We start from the raw sequence: 8,758 nt of genomic DNA on the forward strand, positions 1-8,758 counted from the left end.
TCTTACACATGGTTCTGTTTTTTCCTTCTGTTTACGTTTTTCTAGAAGGGAACTTGTCACATTGGATTGTACCTATAATTTTGTTTATGCTCCTTTATACTGTGAACTGTTAAAAGGGACAGTGTAGTCAATAGCTATATTTTGAAAGCCTCTTCTGCTTTTTTGGTTTTTTTAAGAAAGTGGATTCAACATTCATAATCCCCAATATATGGGTTAATTATTGATCTTTAACAAGTTACCCCAAAACATAGCACCAAACAACAAACAAAAATTCATTATCTCATCATGTTTTCCTTGGATCAGTAATTCAAGATCTGCGTTGCTGGATGGCTCTGTTCTGGCTGTCTGAGAAAGTTGCAGTGAACAGATCGGTCTGAGATGCAGTCATCTGAAGTTTCTGAGATGACTAATTTACATGGCAGGTAGCAGGAAGACTTGAGTCTTGGTTAATATGGTTCTGCCAATTAACCAAGAACTGAAAGAATATCCTTATATTATGGCAGCTAGCTTTCCCAAAAGTGAGGGACCTAAGAGAAAGCGTTGAGGAAGCCACAATGACTTGCATTACCCAGTGCCAGAAACACCATCTTATTTTCATTATATGACATTGTGCCTTTGCCAAAATCTGTTGAAGTTTAATGTATTTAAAATTTTTAAGAATATATTATTTTGGAGTTCAAGGGTGCCTAGAATAAAATGCAGAATGACAAATAAATCACCTGTATTTCACATATATTTAACAACCTTTTTCACTGTCTCAGTCCATTTTGATTGTTATCACAAAATACCACAGGCTAGTCGGCTTATGAACGGAAGAAATATATTGTTTCTCCATATACCTGGAGACTGGAAGTCCAAGATCAACCAGCATGATTGAATGAGGGCTCTCTTTGGGTTGCAAATTTCTTGTGCCCTCACACAGTGGAAGGGGAAATTCTGTGGGATCTCTTTTAGTATAATATCACTAATGCCATTAATGAAGTCTCCTTCTTCATGACCTAATCACTTCCCAAAGGAGCTATCTACATATATTATCATGCTTGGGGGTTAGGATTTCAATACATGATTTTGGAGGGATCAAATTTTCAGTTCATAGCACTAATTAAAGGGAGTGAAATAAACTGTGCTGACCTGAGTGACTATGTCATGGACGATTTAAACTGAAGGCAAAAGGAATTATACTGTAAACATTCTAATTTAGTTTTCTATTTGATAAAGTTCTTTCCATGGGGACATAGGTTAATAATTCTGACAGTGCTACACATGTGCAGAAGAATTAAATCATTAAGTAAATGGATAATAGAAGGTGAAAGTCAGGTTTTTCATTTTTGAAGTGGGCATTTATACATAATCATGGGGGTGAGATTATAATGACCCATGGGATAATGGATTAAAATTGTCGAAGTCAGTATGAAAACGTGTATATGGATGGCTAGATATAGAAAGAATTACAGATGTATGCCTACATATAGGTTAGCTCTATATGTGTATTTTCTTGCTCTATAAGCTGAAAGTGCCTAGAAGCAATGAAACTCCAGTAGCAGTGTTCATGGTTGATACCTGGATTACAATTTCTAGTACCATTCTCCAAAATAATAATCAAGGGCTATTGATTGTAGGACTAGTAAAGGAAATTCATCAGATGAGCCTGGAGCATCTTGTAGTGCCAGGGGATACTTTATAGCTTAGTACACAACTCATGATCACACACAGAGACATGTATGCACACAGTGGTGGTGTTATGTCAGAGACTTGAATGTCAAGTGAAAGGGCTTCTGATGGTCAAAGCTACAACAATTTTAGTAAAACAGTAAGCACATTTGTATTAGATTGTAATTCAAAATTTAAAAAAATATTCTTGAGTCCATACTGACATAAATTATTTCATAAGTAAATAAATAGAAAAAAAATAAATTTTACATGCAGATATAGTTCAAATAATGTATATAGATATTTCACCCTGGAGATGGATCGTAACTCCCCATTACTTAAATGTAGATTGTACTAATTGACTTGATTTCAAAAGTGCAGTGTGAAAGGGGAGATGGTGAGTAACTTTACAGTGGAGAAATTTCACAAACACTACCTCAGGCAGGTAATTAAGGTCAATATCGATGGTAATAAGTCTGTAGCTTATGGTATGTACCCTTCATATGATGTCATAAAAATGATACCTTGCTTATGTGGCCTTGCTCTCAAAACCCAATAATTCCAGTCTAATTATGAGAAAAAAAAAACATCAGACAAGTCCCAATAGAGGGGCATGCTACAAAACATCTGTTAAGTTAATTAAACAAGGAGTCTATTAGGCTGAAGTGATGCTAATGTTTTGGTAGCCAGTGTAAGCAAAGCAAAATCTAAGCCTGTAAATGCCCCAAGATTAAGAAATCAAAAACTAGCTACAACACATCACGTATAGTCAACTAGACTTTACAGTCAATCAATCAAATGATTTTCTTTCTTTGCTTCTATAACTTGTCTACCTAAGTCTTTCCCCCAGCTTTCCTCAGCAGAGCACTCCTAATCACTTTGAGCTTGGCACTGCCAATTCTAACTGCATTTTTGCTCAAATAAGCTCTTAAATGTCTAATGTCTCAGTTTATATGTTAACACTATTTACCAGCATGTCTCAAAACATTCTTTACAAACCAGGAAAGTCTAAGAAACTAGCACAAATGAGAGAAGCCCCAAAAGATATTACAACTAAATGCAATGTAGTATCCTGAATAGGGTCTCTTAAGCAGAAAAAGAGGGAAAGAACTAAAAATGAAGGAAATCTGGATAAAATATGGACTTTCTCCATGGGGTCACTTTTCTTTCCTTAGGTAATAAAACCATATTAACATTGGTTCATTAGTAATGTAAAATGTTATCAGTAATGGAAAGTGGATGCAGGATATATGTACTAAATTTGCAATACTTCTGTTGATCTAAAGCTATTCTAAAACATATCTACTTAAAATTATAATTAGTGTTATTCTAAGTAGGAATATTTGAAACCTTTACAATCAGTAACAAAATATTTCCTACTATTAATACTTCTATCATTATTCAAAAGATCTAGGTAACAAAATTAGGTGTAAACTCAAGAGAAAATATGTTAACATTTTGAACGTGGAAAACAGCACTTCTGTTATATGACACAAAACATTGCTAAAATTTAAAACAAATTTACAGGGTAACTGTTAGCATTTTTAAGTGATTTTAATTTTTAAGATGGTTGGCCAATCTATAGAGTAAGGCAGTCTATGAAATGGGAGACAATATTTGCAAATCAGTGTATGTTTGGAAGTTAACATGAATTCAGAATATATGAATAACACAACTCTCAGTAACAAATAACAAACAACATTTAAAATGTCTATTTAAAAGTGGACAAAGGGACGGGCCCCGCGGCCGTGGCTTCTTCAGGGGCCCCCAGTGCAGGATGGTGCAGAAGGTGGTGCCGTCGGCTCTGGTGGTGGCCGGGTTGTTGGCGGCACCGGCAGGGGGCGCTGTGGCAGCAGTGGCGGTGGCGCTGCTGCTGCTGCTGCTAAGTCACTTCAGTCGTGTCCGACTCTGTGCGACCCCATAGACGGAAGCCCACCAGGCTCCCCCGTCCCTGGGATTCTCCAGGCAAGAACACTGGAGTGGGTTGCCATTTCCTTCTCCAGGAGGTGGCGCTGGGTGGTATTAATTGGCAGATTTCGAGGAGTTGAGGAATATGGTTTCCAGTTTTAGGGTTTCTGAACTACAAGTGTTACTAGGCTTTGCCGGATGGAATAAAAGTGGTCGTAAGCATGACCTCCTGATGAGGGCGTTGCATTTATTGAAGAGTGGCTGCAGCTCTGCGGTTCAGATTAAAATCTGAGAATTGTATAGAAGTCGATACCCGTGGACGCTTGAAGGCCTTGCTGATTTATCCACAATCAAATCACTAGTTTTCAGTTTGGATGGGAGCTCCTCACCTGTAGAACCTGACTTGGCTGTGGCTGGAACCCACTCGTTGCTTCCACGTCAGTTACACCTCACTGGCCTTTCTCTCCTGCTGGTTCTGTGCTGCTTCAAGATACTAATCCCACATTTGAGATGTGGCAGCCATCTACCCCAATCCCTCCTGTCCACCGTGACGTGCAGTTAAAAAAAAAAAAAAAAAACCTACCGTTTTATGAGGCCCTTGATGTTCTCATCAAGCCCACGAATTTAGTTCAAAGCAGTGTACAGCAGTTCCAAGAGAAGTTTTTATTTTTACTCTGACACCTCAACAAGTTAGAGAGATATGCACATCCAAGGATTTTTTGCCAGGTGGTAGGAGAGATTATACAGTACAAGTTCAGCTGAGACTTTACCTGGCAAAGACAAGTTACCCCAAAGAAGATAACTATCCCAATAGTCTCTGTATGAAAGCAAATGGGAAGTTGTTTCCTTTGCTTGACTATGTACCACCACCTAAAAACGGGATTGAACAGAAGCGCCCTGGGTGGCCTTTGAATATTACATCTTTAGTTAGGTTACCGTCAGCTGTACCAAACCAGATTTCCATTTCTTGAGCATCAGAAATTGGAAAGAATTACTCCATGTCTGTATATCTTGTTCAAAAACTCACATCAGTCATGTTATTACAGAGAATAAAAATGAAAGGTATTAGAAACCCTGATCATTCCAGAGCACTAATTAAAGAAAAACTTACTGAAGATCCTGACGGTGAAATTGCTACCACTAGCCTTCGGGTGTCCCTGATGTGCCCTTTAGGGAAAATGAGGCTGACAATCCCATGCTGTGTGGTGAGCTGTGCACACCTACAGTGTTTTGATGCTGCTCTTTATCTGCAAATGAATGAGAAGAAGCCCTCCTGGATTTGTCCTGTGTGTGACAAAAAAGCTGCCTATGAAAGTCTAATTTTAAATGGGTTTTTTTTATGGAAATTCTCAATGACTGTTCTGATGTGGATGAGATAAAATTCCAAGAAGATGGTTCTTGATGTCCAATGAGACCGAAGAAAGAAGCTATGAAAATATCCAGCCAGCTATAAAAACTTCAAGCGTCCTCAGTAAGCCTTGTTCAGTGGCTGTGGCCAATGAGACAAGCAAGAAGAAAGTGGATGTCACTGACCTAACAGTAGAAAGCTTTTCTGATTAAAAGGAACCCCCTCCTGCCAAAAGGAAATGCATCTTTATGTCAGAAACACAAAGCAGCCCAACCAAAGGGGTTCTCATGTATCAGCCATCTTCTGTAAGTGTGCCCAGTGTGACTTCCATTGATCCTGCTGCTATTCTGCCTTCATGAACAGACTGCTCGTTACCATTCCACCACATGCCAGTCTCAAGCATGTCCCCAGATCTGCCAGGTTTGGATTTCCTTTCCCTTATTCCAGTTGACTCCCAGTCTCACCTCACCCTTAACAGCAAGCAGTACGTCCGTCACCACCACCAGCCCTCATGGAAAGTAGTACTCATGTGAGTTCATTCAGCAGCAGAAGTGAGACAGGGGTCATAACCAACAGTGGAAGTAACATTCCTGACATCATCTCACTGGACTAAAGAAGGATTTACTCGATTCTACAAATCATTCATCAGAACTGCTCTTTCTTGGATCTCTGCTCCATGGAAGCTATTTTTTTGCTAATGGTTACTTTGATATTTATTGAAATATCAAATGGATTCTTTTGCCTTCTGAGAGATGAACACAGATGACTGCAACGAGAACCACATGACCTGCAAGGATTTTTCTTACTCTTGGTATACTCTTGAGCATCAGATACATTCAACTGTAACTATATCCTCCTGAGAAATGGATTTCAATTTCATGTTACTGGATGGATTCTACAAATCAGTTAAATTTTTTTGTTATACATAACAACTAAATCATGTAAATATTCAAGTGGACTTTTTTCTAATTAAAAAAAGGTGTAATCAGCGATTCTAAAATGACAACTTTTCTTTTAACCTGAAGTGAAGAAAAAATATACGAAAAGAAGTTATGTTTGCTGAGTCCTTTCCATGGATTTGTTCTGCTTCGTTGAAGTAATGAAGTCTAGATACCCCAAGCCAAAGCTTAGGTTCCACTTTTCTCCGTTTCTATCAAAGAAAAATGGCCTTTGTGTTAAGCATTTTCCCTGGTGGTTGTTTCCACTATGGTATTATGTGTCCATGAATGCAGAATGGAGTTCTGAGATTTGGCTGCTCCTTATCAGTGAATATGTTGAAGAACACTATGCAGAGTCTGCCCTGATGTCATGGGTTCTGTTTTTGTACTCATTTAATTTCCTGTGATTTTCTACATCTTCCCTTCTTTGGCTGTATTATCCCCTTAACGTATTATCCCTTTTGGCGAATTAAAAACATGGAAAACAAACCTGAATCCTCTCGCAGTCATTGCATCATAGTTGCTAGTTTTACCTTCTTAGGACATGTTGCAGTCCTTTGGTCCATATACAGAATTTCTTCCTGGTAAAATTTTATGTTGCTGCTCTAAATGTGGACACAAGTTCTGTTAACTCTGTAATCAGACAGAAAGAGTGACCTGATTTGTGTGGTAAAATTTGTTAATAAAGAAATGCTGTATATTCGTTACCCATTAGATTTTCAGAGACCCTCCCCTCCCCAACTTAACCAACAAAGTTTTAAAAGGTAAATGAGAAAAAAAAAAAGTTTATTTACTTGATTCTTGTAACTGATAACCTCTATGCTTTTATAGATATACTTTGTTTTCTTTTCACTATTTTATGTTAACAGTTTTATTGTTTTTTGGTACCTTACACTAAATTACATAAATTTTTAATTTATCCCCCCCCAAAAAAGGACAAAGGCTTTTAATAGACATTTCACCAAGAGTGATATACAAATAGATGAGCATAAGAAAAGGTGCTCAATATCATTAATTATTGGAGAAATGTAATCAAAACCACAGTGACACAGCACATTGCATTCATTGTAATGGCAACTACGAAAAAAATAAAAGAGTAACATTTATTGGCAAGAATATGGCAAAAATCAAAACTGTGTAATGCTGGTGGGATTGCAAAATATTTTGGCTGCTATGTAGAACAATCTGGCAGTTTATTGAAAAATTAAAAATAGAATAACTATATGATCCAGCAATTCTACTTCTTAGTTTATAATCAAAAGAATTGTAAGCAGGTTCTAAATGAAATGTTTGTATACCCATGTTCATTGTAGCATTTTTTAAGATAAGGCAAAATTTGAAAGCAACCAGAGTCCTCCTGGCAGCTGAATAGATAAGCTAAATGTTGTATGCAGATACAATGGGATATTATTTAACACTGCAAGGGATGAAGGTTCTGACATAGGCTACAGTAGGAGTGGACCTTGAGGGAAGTATGCTAACTGAAACAAGCCAGTTGCAAAAAGAAAAATAACCACTTATAAAGGATACCTACAGTAGTCAAATATATTGAGACAGGAAGTAGAATGATGGTTGTCAAGGGCTACAAAGGGTGAAGGGAATGGAGAGTTGTTGTTTATTGTGTATAGTGTTTCAGGTTTTTAAGATGAAAATGATCCTGGATATATATTTAGTGAGAAAATACTTGAACTACTGAACTATATACTGTAAAATGGTTGGATGGTGAATTTTGTGTGTATTTTGTTGTTGCTCGGTCATTAAGTCTGACTCTTTGGGAACCCATGGACTGCAGCACACCAGGCTCCTCTGTTCTACTGTCTCCCAGAGTTTTCCCAAATTCATGTCCATTGAGTCCGTGATGCCATTCAATCATTTCATCTCATCCTCTGCTGTCTCCTTCTTACTTTTGCCCTCAGTCTCCCAGCATAAGGGTCTTTTGAAGTGAATCAGCCCTTCCCGTCAGGTTGCCAATGTACTGCATCTTCAGCTTCAGCATCAGTCCTTCCAATGAATATTCAGGACTGATTTCCTTTAGGATGGACTGGTTGGATCTCCTTGCAGTCCAAGGGACTCTCAAGAGTCTTCTCCAAGCACAGTTTGAAAGCATCAGTTCTTTGGAGCTTAGACTTTTTTATGGTCCAACTCTCACATACGTACATGACTACAGGAAATACTATAGCTTTGACTATAGGGACCTTTGTCAGGAAAGTGATGTCTCTGCTTTTTAATACACTAACTAGGTTTGTCATAGCTTTCCTTTCAGGAAGCAACTGTCTTAGAATTGCATGGCTGCAGTGACTGTCTTCAGTGATTTTGGAGTCCAAGAAAATAAAATCTGTCACTGCTTCTAATTTTCCTCCTTCTAGTTGCCATGAAGTGATGGAACTGGATTCCAGGATTTTAGTTTTGTGGGTTTTTTTTTTTTTAATGTTGAGTTTCAAGCCAGCTTTTTCACTCTACTCTTTTACCCTCATCAAGAGGCTGTTTAGTTCACCTTCACTTTCTGCTAATAGAGTGCTAATCTGCATATCTGAGGTTGTTGATGTCTCTCCCAGCAATCTTGATTCCAGCTTGTGATTCATCTAGCCTGGCATTCACATGATGTACTCTGCATGGAAGTTAAATAAGCAAGGTGACAATATACAACCTTAACAAATTACTTTCCCAGTTTGGAACCAGTTATTTATTCCATGTGCTGTTCTAACTGTTGCCTCTTGACCTGCATACAGTTTTTTAATGACCCACAGAGTCAAAGGTTTTATCACAGTCATTGAAGAAGAAATAGATGTTTTTCTGGAACCCCCTTGATTTCTCCATGATCCAACAAATGTTGGCAATTTGATCTCTGGTTCTTCTACCTTTTCTAAATCCAAATTGTACATCTTGAAGTTCTCAATTCATGTGCTGTTGAAGA

The 8,758-nt window shown here is 37.9% G+C and overlaps 1 pseudogene; it reads left to right on the forward strand.

Annotated features, from left to right (window-relative positions):
- The first annotated feature begins 3,682 nt into the window (after positions 1–3,682).
- On the forward strand, positions 3,683–5,519 carry LOC129550154 (E3 SUMO-protein ligase PIAS2 pseudogene; annotated as a pseudogene).
- The last annotated feature ends 3,239 nt before the right edge of the window (positions 5,520–8,758 follow it).

The sequence above is a fragment of the Moschus berezovskii genome, chromosome 21 (genome assembly GCF_049115385.1).
Source record: "Moschus berezovskii isolate FMDL1 chromosome 21, NW_MosBer_1.0, whole genome shotgun sequence".
Taxonomy (NCBI): domain Eukaryota; kingdom Metazoa; phylum Chordata; class Mammalia; order Artiodactyla; family Moschidae; genus Moschus; species Moschus berezovskii.